The 14,864-nt window shown below is 51.3% G+C and overlaps 1 protein-coding gene across 1 annotated transcript in view; it reads left to right on the forward strand.

The window, feature by feature from the left end:
* CDH13 (cadherin 13) overlaps positions 1-14,864 on the forward strand; it is a 1,034,759-nt gene that overhangs the window by 810,390 nt on the left and 209,505 nt on the right. The window lies entirely within an intron of this gene.

Raw genomic sequence — 14,864 nt, forward strand, 5'->3', positions numbered from 1 at the left:
GGGTGAGATTGGCTGTTTCAGAACTGGCCAGCACATGGCTTGGGTGTCCTCGGTCCAGCCTTTCCCTGAGGGACTCTGTGTTACACTGCAGGCTGGCCTCCCTGAAGAACTAGGCCTCCGTCCACCTGGAGGGGAGGAGGTCGGCCGCCCCTGCCTTCCTGCTGACCGTGGCCTCGCTGCTCTCCACCCACCTGCCAGCCTGGATCCCTGCCCTGTGCCCGCAGGGGGCGCCTGTCTGTGACTACTTCTGATGTCTCTATAATTCCCATGTCAGGAGCAGTAAACAGATTGTTCCTGACGACCTGCCCATCTTTCTTTTGGTGATTTGTGTCAGGGTGTCGGTGTGACTGGGGTGTGAGGGTAGATCCGCCCTCAAGCTGCAAGCCAAATTCCAGGAGCATTCAAATGGGTTTCCAAGTTCCGTGGCCCAGCTCCTGTCCCTGGGACTGTGACCCTCCATGCTACGGGCTGCGGTCTGGTGGCAGCTCTGCCGCTGTGTTCACTGTGTCTGCTCCTGTGTACTCACCAGGACACTTACTTGTAGACCCTTCCTGGACCCTGCCCTTGGGCACCGCTGCTGGGTCACCCTGGTACATCTGCTTCCTCACTTAAAGTCTGTGCCCCTAACAGGACCCGAGCAATACAAACTGTGTGTGTGCGCACATGTGTCTCGACGCTGGGACCCTCCCCCGCATGACCTGCGTGTGCACACCAGTCTGTTCAGACCCATGTCAGTCTCAAGGAAGCCCAGTCATAAAGTCAGAGGCGCTACCAGCATAGCACACTGTGGGGCCCTGCCTGCCACCCAAGGAGGCTTGGAAAAGACGGAAGTGGCCGGCTAGAATGATTTTATAGTGGGAGGGTTTTTGCCTTGCATTTGGCTGACCTGCTGTATGTCCCCTAGAACCCCTTTTGTTCCCCAAGCACTGCCAAGAATTCCATCCCGAGTGCAGAGTCAAATGGACCCTCTAGCACTGCCGGGTGTGGCCTCTGCTCATACAGGGAACCAGTGTGAGGCTGCACGTGCGTGTGTGGATGCATGCCTGTGTAAGCTGTGTGCATGTGCAGATGTGTGAGTTGGGTAATATGTATGTGCACTAGTGGGTGCACATGTGCAGCTATCCTGTGAACACATGTGCACATGTGATGTGCTTATGAGTACCCCTGTGGAGTCAGACTGAGGTGGGGCTGAGTGCTTGAACGTGTGGAATCATGTGCATGTGAATATATGTGTGTAGGGAGTATGTGTGTGGGCACATGTGTACATGCACTGTATTGTCCATTTACATATGAATACAGGTGTGCATGGGTTGAGCATCGGGTGTGCATGTGTGTGAATACACGAGTGCTGGGATATACGTGTATGTTGAAAGAGGCAGCGGAGCCCGGACTTGTGTGTGAAGACCCTCCTCCATGTTCTCAGGAAGGCCTTTCTCAAGAGCATGGGCTCCTGCCTGCCTGCAGTGCCAGGTGTGCTTATGTCTGGTGTTAGCCCTGGCTGCCCACTGGGTCTTGGGGGACCCTCCAGCGCCAGGCTGACCACACACTGCTGCAGAATTCAGAGCGTCTGGATTGTGGGTCCACTGTGTGTCCCTGGTGAGGGGTGAGGGAAGCCCTGCACATCACAGCTGACACAGGCTGAGCAGGAGGGGCAGGAGAGAGGCCACCGAATCCCTGCTGGGCGGTGGAAACCTGTGGAAACTATGGCGCAGCTGAGTGGCCGTGATGGCTGGGTGAGGAGGTGGGTGCTGCTGTTCTCACCTGATCTACATCTCGGAAGACTCTGGGAAGGTTCCCTGCCAAGGCACCCTGGACTTCTGCTTCGGTCCCCTGTCTCTGAAGCAGCTGGGGGACCAGGTCTGGGTACTTGGGCACGTCCTCAAGGCCCAAGGGCACCCTGAGGTGGGGCAGAAATCCAGATTCTGCTACCACAGTGGGCCAAGGGTCCACCCGAGGCCCCGACACCTTACAAAGGCACCAGACTGGGGGGCCCAAGCTCTCCCAGCCCTGCTCCTTACCTGGAACTCCATCAAAGTCCCCACCGAAGCCCAGAGTCCTGGCTCCAGCCACATTCAAGATGTGGTCCAGGTGGTCTGTGGAAAGCAGCTGTGTGGGAGACCCCTTGCAGTTCCTTCATTGGGTTGGAACGTGGTTCTTGGCTCAGGATAGAGATTGGTAGGGAGCGCAGAGATAAGCCAGGCTTCTGGAGTGTTGGGAAGCAGAGGGCAGAGCTCACTCAGGCCATTGAGCACTGACTGGCTTTTGCAGCCCCTTTTGACTGGGTTAACGATCAAATATTCAGCATACATCAGATATAGAAGATCAAAACACCTTAGAGTACACGTTTTGTAGCGTAATAATCCATAAAGTTCCTGATGAAGTAAATCAGGCCACCTTGTAAGTCTCTCTATCCCACTTCCCACATATTCCACCGCAAAATCTATGCAAGCCTACACAATAACCCAATAAGGTATTTGTTGAACTTTCATCCAATAAAACAACAGTTAATGTAACAGAAAACAGCGGCATTGGGACATGCGGACCCCAACCCAGTTCACTCAGGTTTCCTAGCTGCTCGCAACTATAACACAGCCTTGTTTGCAAGACAGCTTTCCGTGAGCTTCACATGACTCTGGTCAGGCTCCGACACGTGCTGATGACTTTTTCGATGAAGATACTCAGGGCAGGTTTGTGTGGAGGCTTGTGCAAGATCGGATGCAGAGATCAGTTATACTTCCATGGGCACAATCACGAGTCCAGCCCCCATGGGTCGTGGTGGTCAAGACGCAATAAATACAAGACTCAACAAGGCCTCAGCAAACTATCATGAGAAACATGACCAGAGGTCGTTGATTGCAGGGCTGATGCAATAATCCATTGGGTAGGGTTCTTGCTTTGCAGTGGCTCTGCGTATGGACCCCAAGCCCCACCAGGTGTGATCCCTGAGAGAGCCAGAAGTAAGCCCTGAGCACCCGCACAGGTAGCCCCCAAACAAAAACACACAAAAAGAGCAGTGGATTTCAAGTCAGTTGTATGTTTAATACTTAAACGGTGGTCTCCAATAAGTAGCACAGGGTGCACCTAGACCCACCAGTACCTGAGGAAACGATGCCAACAACTAGTCACATGGGAGGCCAGGGGTCTGACCCCAAGTGCTCTGGGCACCGCTTAGCACGCACTCCCTTCTCCAGTCAGCGTGGAGCCTGTGAACTGAAGGTCGGGGCTGCCCCCTCACCCTCCTCCTAACAGGCCTCTACAGCTCTGCGTCGGTAACAGCCCTCAGGGACTGCTCGTTCGCCCACTGTGGACTCAGCCCCCCGAGTTCTTTGGCCCCTGCACGGGGTTCTATCTCCAACCGGTTCAGGGACGCCCACTCCCTGTTGCTCCTGAGGACATGGCCGGCTGCTTGGACAGTGGACAGGACCCCCAGCCTCCATGAGCCAGCTCGCTCTTGGCCCCTTCCAGCATTGTGCACTGGCCAGACATGGTCCCCAGGAGGACTCCATGGGCACTGCCTTCTTCTCTCGATGGTGGGGAGCCCACGGCAGCCACGGTGCTGGGGCTCCTGTGTCGGGAGTAGGGGCCCCGATCTGGACACCCGGGCCTCTGCTCTTCAGGGGGAAAAACTGAGGCTGGCCAGGCTCTGCGGGAGGCCCGGCCCGCACAGGCCGTTCCTTGGGCTTTCTCCATCCCAGACTCACGAACGCGTCTCCATGGCGACACCTCTGCGCCGACCAATCCCGAGTGCGGCCTGGCCGGAAGGGGCGGTCCCGGAAAAGGCGGTCCCGGAAGTGCCTCTGCCAAACTCGACACCTGTCGGCCCGCTGCCCACAGACCCCGGACTATGTCCCATAAAAGGCCACGGTCCGACCCCGCCCCAGGCCTCCCGCCGCCATCCACCCCGGACTGCCTGCTGCTCGCTGTCCGCCGCCCCGGAATGCCGCCGCCCGCCCGCTGGCCATGGGCCGTAAGACCCGCGGCCCGACCCCGCCCCAGGCCTGCCCACAGCTGTCCAACGTCCGAGAGCGCCAGGCTCTGGCCTCCTGGTGCTGGCCTTCCCGCTGCCCGTGTCCTGCCCGTGCCCTGCCCGCTGCCCTCCCCTCCCCTGCCTCGGGGCTTCTGTTTCCCATCCTGGCCGTGGGTCCCTCACCCCAGCCGCCGGGCAAGGGCTCCCCGCGCGCTGCCCTCCCAGCGTTCATCCTGGGCAGCGGGGCAGCCCCTGAGGGATGTGCCCACCCGCAGGCGGGCCAGCTGGGGCGTCTCCACCAGCAGCGAGCCAGCCGTGGCTGCGGGCCAGGCCTTCGGGCGCAGATCCGGCCGCTCCCGTCCCTTTGGTTCTGCATAGGCCACACTGGCAGGTCATGGCCCGCCCAGACGGTGGTTCTCTGGGGTCCCCCTCGCGGTGCTGGGGATCGAACTCGCACGTCGCAGACAGTGACACGCGCTCTGCCCCACGTCGCGGGTCGGAGGGGAGTCTAGGAGTAGCCGGGCCATAGGTCACACGGACAGGGCAGTGCTCACTGGGACCATGGTGGCCCAATTGCTGACCCCTGACGGTCAGCGGTCATCCCCTGGCCTGTGAGAAGTGGGCTTCAGAGGACACAGCGGTTCCTGGGAGCCAGAGTGCATCTTCCTGGCCCAGCAAGGGAGTGAAGGGCCTCCCGGAGGACAGCAGCTACAGTTCTGAGATCCTCTATCAGAGGTTCTGCTGAATTCACACCTCCTGACTCTCACCTTCTCTCTCTTTGCTGACCACATGGCCCTGCTGAAGGTATGTCGCCCTCTCCCCCCCCCCCCCCCCCCCCGCCAGGTTGGTCCTACCCAGCCCTGCCGCTGCCATGAGGGATGGTGCTGTCGGCCTCTGCTGCCTGCCAGGCTTTCCTTGTCTGCTGAGCCCCAATGGTCACTCAGCTTGGGGAGAACATTCATGTCACTGAAAGGAAGAGCCTGGTACTGGCCACGCCCTTATGTTACAAGGGGCCTGTCAAAGCCTGCAGTGCTGGCCATGGTTCCTGAGTGAGCTGAGCCTGGAGCTCTGCCAGAGAGGCACCTAAAAAATAAGATTAGAGTGATAGACCAGCAAGTAGGGCCTTTACTTTGCAGGTGGGCAACCCAGGTTTGATTCCCAGCACCCCATAGGGTCCCTCGAACCTGCCAGGAGGAATCCCTGAGTGCAACCGGGTATGATCTGAAAACCAAAACGTAAAGATTAAAATCACAGAACAACTTAGTGGCAACTCAGCACCTCCCTGGTGTTTCTGTGGGGCGTTGCTTCTGGAGTGCTCCTCCCACGTTTGGGGGCTGCTGGTGCAGAGAGAACAGGCATCTAAGCACCCCTGGGACCCCGATCCCAGTGCAGATCCCCTTCAGGTATCTCAAAGCGACCCAGGTGGTCACTAGGTGGCCGTTTCCGTGGGAGGCTTCTGAGCAGGTTTCTGGGAAAGGCCAGACGCCATAGAAAACCCTTCTTGGCCAGCCGCTTGGCCCTGACAGCGCCATCGCATCTGCTTGAGCTGGGGACCAGGGCGTGTGGCTCTGCACGACTAATCTGGTGTCTCCTCTCAGTTCAACTGGAAAAAGCTCCAGGAGTTGTACAAGGAGGTTCAGCAGCTAGAGAAGCTGCCCGATAGGATGAAGCTGCTAGAGAAGGAGGAGCAGGAGATGATGGAGCAGCTAAAGAAGCTGATTGAGAAGGCGGACAAGGACTACAGGGCTGAAAAAGCAAAAGAGGAGAAGGTCGTCTGCTGTTCTCGCCCTGCCCTGGAACGTGGCTGCTGGGGGACAGGCCCTGGGTTGGTGTCCTTGTTGGGGACGGGAGTTCCCTAGCCCTGGGAGGCACGGAGAGACCAGACAGACAACGTTCCTGCAGGAATTCAAGCGGGGTTTTATTCAAGCCAACATGCTGGGGCTCTGCAACATACCCAAGAGCGGGCAGAGGCTGAGAGCCCCGAACTCAGAAACAGGTCATCTTTTATACAGTTTGAGAACAAAGACCACATATTTTTCCCATACATGTTTTTCACATACATGTTTTGCTAGGTTCCTTACAGTTTTTCTTGCAGTATCTCGACTCAAACACCTTGACCCGGTCACATAGTTTCAGTTTCCAGAATGGTCAAAACACTCTATCTATCTTTAAATAGTTATGTCTAACCCATACCTTACACATCTACTGGGTTCAATCCAATTTTGTATCTCAAGGCTGCTGAACTGTTTACAGAAAGCAATTTTGCAAGTTAATTAACTCCTTCCTAGCCTTCCTAGCTCCTTTCATTCCCCACTTCTTCTTGTGCATATCTCTAATCCTAGAGATATTCTTAGGTGGCACTTTCTTCCTCATGGGGTAAAGTCTGATACTGCTGTCTTAGCACTAGCAATTGGATAGAATTCATTCGTTCCTTAACAAACGTAACTAATTTATTGAGGATACAGGATCCCAAGGTAAACAGAGTTAGAAGTATCAAGAGTGGTCCAGCTAGGGTCCAAAGGAGAGTTGCTAACTAGGGTGACTGATTAAACTAGAATTTAAACCACCCTTCTCGGGACTCCCTCTCTTTCCTTCGTTGTTCCAGTCCTAACACTGCCCACCCAGCAGCCTTCTTCCCCAGGCAATTAAACAGAAAAAAAAAGTTTGGTTTTGTTTACTGCGACATACACATGAAATCGAGTATACAGTCCATGCAGTAGCACAGCCATTGGAGAGGACATTTTGATGCTGGCCCCAGTGCAAAACAGTCCCAGCAATGCCGCCTGCTTGCCATTGCTGCCACCGCCACTGACACCTTCACTATAGAGTCTCTGACAACCTCAGGGTGGTCAGCGTAGAAACAGCATTCCTCCGCGAGAGCAGCACAGAGCCCTTCGTTCTTGAGAACAACAGGTCGAAGGTCGAGTCCTCTCCAGTTTTGAAAGACTATCTTGGACAGGGATGTTAGAGATTTCTCGATGCAGTCTTAAAAAGAGTTAAAGCGACAGAAACCAAAGCAACATTGGCCAATTCACACATGTACCCAATCACCTCTGTAGAATTAGAATCTGATTCTTACAAGAAACAAGTTACAGAAACATGGTTTTCTCTCCACCTTCATTTAAAAACTTTGTCAGATAGCTTAACAAACCTGGCTTGTCCTTTTGCATAAACACAGCAAGATTAGAGAACTCTCCATTTGGGCTACCCCATTATTTACTGCAAAGTCCTGGGGGTCAGCTAACGACAGGAGACACACCAATAATGGCACTAATCTTATCTGGCACATCAGAGTTACCCAGGCCTGGCCAAACTGGATGGCCTCGAGCCTTCAGGTTTAACTGGATGTGGCTTTGGGCCTCATTTTCTGGCAGAAAAGAGTCCATCCCATCCCTTCTTCAGGGCTGGAAGAAATCCTTGACGCTGAGAGTAGGCCCAGACTGAGTTAACCTAGATTCCTCCATAGCAATGATGACTTCCAGTCTTTCCTTGAGCTGGCCTGCCTCTAGGGTCACCCTGAGGTTTGTAGGGTACTTGAAACAGTGCCTGTTAAGTCTCTGCTCCTATCATTTAGACAGATCCACTGTTTCCCTGGAAAAGGGCTTTGGGGTTCCACAGCTGGTTTTTCCTGTCTGCATGAGGGGTAGACCCTAATACAGAGAGGAAATACTTATCTGGATTTATGCAAACCAACATAGTGCCATGAAGCATCAAAAACATCTGAAGGTACAAAAGAAGAGAAAAGCAAGCTTTTCACCTTTTTTTACTCACAGCAAGGTGTAATACACCCATTTGCTGTGGGTCCTAGTCAAAAGAAGTTTAAAACTGTAGCAATAAAGGATATAATTTAGCAGCATTTTTAAACCTTGACTTCCCATTTTCTAAGAGCACTGTACCAGGAGTCTGGAAAATCTGTCCAATGTCTTTCTGACTTATGACATACATCTATATTAGTACAACATTATCTCCCAAGTTTAGACACAGGTACCAATCATCTCACTTAACATGACAAAACTGTACTCTGCAGTGCTTCCATAGATATTCAAAAAGTCTTAAAAACGCTCACAATTAAAGCTCTTACAAGGTATATTCACTGGACAAAAGATCACTTTACATTAGAAATTAACCAGGAGACATCTTAAAATTCTGATTTACGGGAAAACACAAACACAAAAAGATTAAAACACTCATAGATTATCATGAAACAGAAAGCATTTCACACTTAGGTACAAAGTTCTCAGGTCAGGACTAGGTTGATACCTGGAGACAAAGCTTGGCATGAAATAAAATTATCAGAATAATAGCATGCACTTTTAAGCACTAGACAGGCTGATTAACAACATAGTTCCCACATTTTCCATGAAATTCTCCATTCTCAGAAACTATTACAGAAGGCTGACATCTGAGGTGAACCCACTTTATAACTCTTAGTAGTTCTAGAAATTTTAGTTACCAAGAGTCTCAGAGATCAGATAGAGCACTCATAGGACAAGTTTTGCAACCAAATTTATAACTCTAGAAACTCATGTTTAAACTAAATCATTACTTTTTGAATCTGTTTTTATGTCAAATCTCAAGATTTTCTAGGTCAAATATTCTAATAATCCAATGCAGATACAAATATGTGCATTTGATATAATAGCATAAGACCCATAAACAATTTTTATAAAACCTTCTTTGGCTTACCAGATATTTTTAACAATTCCACAAAAATACAAACATGCTTTCAGACACAGAAAAAGTCCTTTGGAATTTTTTTTTTTTACCAAACTTTGATATCAGCATAAGAAAATATTTGAATTGCTGTGTGAACACAAAAAGGATGGCAGCAATCTATCTTTCCCACCGCCCGTGTTCGGTAGTTTCCCTCACTTCAGGGAGGTGGATGACGATGGGCAGAAAAAGGAAGGAAATCTTATGGCCAGGCTACTTGATCTTAGTTGCAGTTTATTCCAATCCTTTCTCCATTTACTCTCATCTCTTCTGCCTCTCCTAGCCCATTCTTACAGTCTCATTATATCCCATAAAAGAAACTCAGGTTCTCTCAAGCATGTTTTCCCGGTTCTCTAAGACCTCCTAGAAGAGAGCCCGAAATCTCCTCATATAGTACCTCTAAAGGGGCAATACAGTGATATCATCAAAAGGAGAAAGAACATTGAGGCAGCAAAATATACATTGCTTCTTTACATCTGCAGGCCAGTAATTTTGGCCTCACCTTTTACAAGCTACAAGCACTTGGATTAGCACATCAAAGACCAGTCTGCTAGAGCTTGGAATCTACATCCCAAAGATCAGATCTGGCTAGCACCTGAGATCTGCTCTGCGAGATAAGGGAAGCTGCCTCTTGCAGTATACTGAAATTATTTACTGAAGGCAGTTTGAAAGGGAAAAATGCTTAGCCTTCTCCAAACTAGTCAGGACATTCTTCTAGGACAGATTCTCACTTAGCAGATCTACAATACTTAGCAGATTTACAAATACTCACAATTTACAATACAAGTTCAGTGTCCTGGAAGGATCTGATCTTACAAATTAACAGATTCTGACTAGGGGGAAAGCTGATTAACTGTTTGGGGAGGAGAGCATAGAGAAGTGGTTACAGAAAAACAAAGGAATGGAAGTGACTCAGGAGCACTGTGATGGGTGTAACCTGACAAACCTTAGTTCCTTGTGTCAAGGGAGAATGGACAAATCCAATTGTTATCCTATAAATTGCCACTGTTTAGGAAAATAAGGAAACTTCATTTTCATGCCTTCTGTACCTCTGTAGTTTGGAAAAGCGGCCTAATTTTTCATTAAAGTTAGTTGAGGCTTGTAAGATAAGGTCTTGCATTCTCTGAACTCTTATTTCACTTTAGTTTCAGGCTCTAGTTCTGCAGCTCTTCCTGGACAGTACAGATTCTTAAGTTCAAAAGGATTTCAACTGTTAATCACATAATCATTAATGTTCTTCTACTAAGAAATTTAGATGGAGAATTCTGCTCTCTCTGTAGGCTCAACCTTCTGATAAGAATTCTTCTTTTAACCCTTGTCTGACAGGTTCCAAAAACAACCTTATTTCTTAAATCACTGGGTTGCATATCACTAACTTCTCTAGAATTTCTACTCCTGATTTCAGCCTGGTGCTCCTCCACAGTAGGATCGAAGGGAGTATACCTGCGGTAGGCCTCCATTAACCTTTCTAAGAACACAGCCGGACTCTCGTCCTGCTCCTGTGTAACTCTCCTCACCTGAGCCAAATTGGTGGGCTAACGCCCTGTCTCCTGGAGACCCGCAGCTAGAGTCTGGCGGTAGATCTGTAGATGTCTCCTACCTTCAGATGTATTGGGGTCCCAGTCAGGTCGCTGGAGTGGGGAGTACTCGTCCGTCCCCCCTCCCCATCAGGAATCTCAGGGCCATAAGCACAGAGGGGTAAGATAACTGTGTCAGCCTCGGAGGAGCTGCCGGCTGCTCTGACCTCCCTACTCCGTGTCGGGGACGCAGGTCCGGGTGTTGATGAGTCCGGGGCTGGAGGGGCAGCGGCTGGCTCCACAACGGCAGGAGCAGAGGGTCAGGAATAGGAGGGAAAGGAGGCGGGAATGGCTGGAGTCCCAGGACAGGCAGATAAGGAGGGGGCTCATCGAAGAGTAAGAGATCCTGTGACTCAGGGAGGGGATCTTTGGATGGAAGGGCAGGATACAGCGGCGGATGGCTAGATGACCGTGCCACCAAGACAGGAGCAGTAGGAGCGATAGCTGCGGGGACAGGCACAGATGGAGCCAGGGGAGGAGCAGAGGGAACCTGGTTCCAGCACTCGAGTGTTCCACACAGACAGACAGACAGACAGACAGACAGACAATGAACTGATTAAAGACCACATGTACATGTGCACACATCTGCAGTTGATCTGACCCTTCAAAAATGGCAGGGAGAAAACTTATGGACTGAGAAAGGAAGGAGCAGTCCCCAGGGCAAAGAAGCCCTGTCGGCCGATTGGGAACACTGCTCCTCGTTTCCCAGCCTGACCAGCCAGTCTCCTGTTTGTTAAAAATGGGTCAAGAAAGCACCTTTGTTGATATAAGCCGGCAAAATAAACTATGACAAAGTTGTTGAAACCTAAGTTGGTCATGTTACCATATTTCCTAATTGCAAGCAATAATCTATGAAAAAGATGGTTCCTTGGCAAAAATTTTCTTAAACAACCTGTAAGAGAGAATGACACAAGCGCAATTCCCTTGTAGAGTAGAAGAGGATAGTGAACGAGTCAAGAGGTCGGGCAAAACAACAGATGTAGACTCTCCGAGTCTATCAGATAGGAGCCTTCCAGGCGTCCCTGGTCCTCCTCCACCACCGGGGATTCCCCTGTGGCTGTGGTCAGTGTTTCTCCAGACACGTCTAACACTGAGCGCACATACAGACGTGTTCCCGTCAGATCTGAGAGACAGAGTATATAGACAGAATATATGGTACCAAAAGAAAAAACAAAAAGAGGCGCCTTGACTTACCCCGCGGCTCAATCCGGCGTCCCTAGGGCAGGGTCCTCAGATCTCGGTGGAACCTCCAAATGTTGGGAACGGGAGTTCCCTAGCCCTGGGAGGCACGGAGAGACCAGACAGACAACGTTCCTGCAGGAATTCAAGCGGGGTTTTATTCAAGCCAACATGCTGGGGCTCTGCAACATATCCAAGAGCGGGCAGAGGCTGAGAGCCCTGAACTCAGAAACAGGTCATCTTTTATACAGTTTGAGAACAAAGACCACATATTTTTCCCATACATGTTTTTCACATACATGTTTTGCTAGGTTCCTTACAGTTTTTCTTGCAGTATCTCGACTCAAACACCTTGACCCGGTCACATAGTTTCAGTTTCCAGAATGGTCAAAACACTCTATCTATCTTTAAATAGTTATGTCTAACCCATACCTTACACATCTACTGGGTTCAATCCAATTTTGTATCTCAAGGCTGCTGAACTGTTTACAGAAAGCAATTTTGCAAGTTAATTAACTCCTTCCTAGCCTTCCTAGCTCCTTTCATCCTGCCCATCCTGGGGGCGTGGCTGCTTTTAGGACAGGCCCTGTGTGCTTGTCCCACACTCCCTGGGGGTTTGGCTCTTGGACAATGACACTGCCCATGTGCTGGACCTTCCAAAGCTCTCCAGTGCTCAACACCCATTCCTGCGTTTCTTTGTTCTGTACTAGCGGGATCCCACTAAGCCCTCCATCTCTTTCCTCCCTTCACTAGTACCTGAGGGTCCCCTCTGTGTGGAGGCCAGAGATGGATGCTCCAGGCAGTGGTCACTTGGCTGATGCCTCAGCTCCAAGAGGGGACAGAATGGACCAGGGAGCTCTAGGCTGACCATGTGCCATCTTCAAATGCGATGAGTAGAGCTCGTCCACTAGGTTTCAGGTGTGGCTTTGTGGAGCGATGGGATGGCCTTGGAGCTCCAAGCAGAGAGATGGGACAGGGTCAGGTGCTTGCATTGGGGTAGCTGACCTGGCTTCCACCTGGGGCTGATGTGGTCTCCCAAAGCCCCACCAAGGATCCTCTCTGAGCACTGCCTGGTATGGCCCAGAAAACAAAACAGACAAAATCCAGAGCTTTTTTCTCATTGAGGCACAGAGCCTTAGTGAGCCCACCCGGATTTCCTTCTGATCCCTCTGTGGCCTGGGCTCTGGGTGCAGGCTTGGGGCTGGACGTGTTTGTAAAGTGGAGTTGGTGGGAGTGCAGTTGGACTCTCACTAGGAGACAGCTCCCAGGAAAAGGCAGGTCTCACCCAACCAGGACCTTGGCTGTCCACCTGACTGCCTCTCCCTCTCCCAGGCCTTGAAGAAGAAGAATGGTGAGTTTGCGTGAGTTTATGCCGAGAATGCCATCCCCATGAAGGAAGAATGGTTGATACGGGTCCACATGAAAAGCCGCGTCTATGCTGTGTTCTGCGAAGTGCAATCAGGCGTGATGGTGAATGAGGTGAGAGCCCCTTGAAGTTTCAGTGGGACACTTAGGCTGAAGTGATGTGTTCCTGCTGGTTCTGGACCCAGAGCTTGCCACGGACGGCTTCCCCATCCGTGAAGTTTGGCTCTGCCTGGGGAAAGCCCAGCCTGCAGGCATCACTGAGGTGCTTTGCAGATGTACAAGTGTTTTCAAGAGGCGATCAAAAGCTTTGAGCCGGTCCTGAGTTCCAGGAGCGTGCAGGAGGTCTATGCGGAGATGGACAGGTTTGAACAGATGGTGCAGGTATGTCCCCTGCACACCTCATGGGGCCAGTATGAGGGGAAGGGTGGGGTCCCAGACCCGCGAATGCTGGGAACAGCTGCCCAGCCTGTGGCTTGCGCAGGAGATGGAGGACTCTACGAGCTCGGCCAGACACCAGGAGTGAGTGGACAGTTTCATTCAGGAGATCGCTAAGGAGAACAAATGCGAGAACTGCGACCAGCTGAGCCAGCTGTCCAACATTCCCTCCACCGTGGGCGAGAGCCCCAAGGGCATCGGGCAGGACTAGCTTTGAGGTAGGCCCATGTGCAGGGTCGGCTGTGGGGAGAAAGGGGGTCCTGCAGGCCACTCACGTGCTGTCCGTCCACACTGCACCTCTGCTGTGTGGGGGCGGGAGAGAGTGGCTGTTTCAGGCTCAGCCAGCATGTGGCTTGGGTGGCTTCAGTCCAGCCTTTCCCTGAGGGGCTCTGTGGTATCATGCAGACTGGCCGCCCTGAGGAACTAGGCTGCCGTCCACCTGGAGGGGAGGAGAGTGGCCGCCCCTGCCTTCGTGCTGACCGTGGCCTCTTTGCTCTCCACCCAACTGCCAGCCTGGAGCCCTGCCCAGTGCCTGCAGTGGGCGCCTATCTCTGCGACTACACAAACTTCTGATGTGTCTGTGTAATTCCCATGTCAGGAGCAATAAATGGATTGTTCCTGAGGACCTGTCCATCTGTGCTTTCGTGTCTTGGGGTCGAGGTGTCCGTGTGTGTGGAATGTGAGGTTAGAGTGACCCTGAATCCAGAACCCATATCACAGGGACATTCAAATAATTTTCCAATTCTGTCCTGTGCCCAGACAGTCTCTCACCCTGTTCGTTCCATTCTAGGCCATGGATCCCGATGTGAAGTTCTTCAGCTGATCTTCTCGGTCCTATCTTGGCATTAAAATCACCCACAATGATCTTGTAGAAGGTGTGGTCTTCTTTATAGAACTTCTCTAGCTCCATGTAGAACTTCTCGATTTCTCTTTCATCATAATGAGATGTTGGTGCGTAGACAACGAAGATAGAAACTGCAGGCAGTGAGCCACATCTATTCAAATGTAAACGTCCGATTCAGGTTGTTAGGCATTCGAATGAATCAATGCTCTTGGCCAAGTTTGTGTTGACAAGGACACCGATGCCTCCAACACCTCTTTTATCGCATGTTCCAAGGAACAATTCTTCTCCAGTGTCGAAAACGGCATGGTGAGATTCGTGCCTTCTTGTCTAGGTCAGACCAATGATGTCGTACTTGATCATTCGCGCTTGTACCATCAGGTCCTCGATGGATGCATCTGATGCTAGCGTATGTGCATTGAAAGTACAGACGATCATTTTTGTCTTCCTTCGTTGTGGCAGCCTAGGTCGGCCTTGAGATTTTGTTGGCCTCTCCTTTCTCATCCTTCTCAGTGCTGCCATGTCGGTGAAGCCTTCAGGGTCAGGTGAATGAGACCAGTTGTAGTTACTGGTTTTGGCATATCGAATACACAACAGATAGCTTGCCAGGCTCTTCCATGCGGGCGGGATACTCTCGGTAGCTTGCCAGTCTTTCCGAGAGGGATAGAGGCTTTTGGGGCGACCTCTAATCACCCTTGTAGGTGTTACCATATTTGAACCCTATCAAATATGGTATGACAATTCTGGAAGATGGGTTTTAGTGTCTTATGATGTGTTGCGTGGCCGC

Source organism: Sorex fumeus, unplaced genomic scaffold, assembly GCF_029834395.1.
Source record: "Sorex fumeus unplaced genomic scaffold, SorFum_2.1 ptg000122l, whole genome shotgun sequence".
Lineage (NCBI taxonomy): Eukaryota > Metazoa > Chordata > Mammalia > Eulipotyphla > Soricidae > Sorex > Sorex fumeus.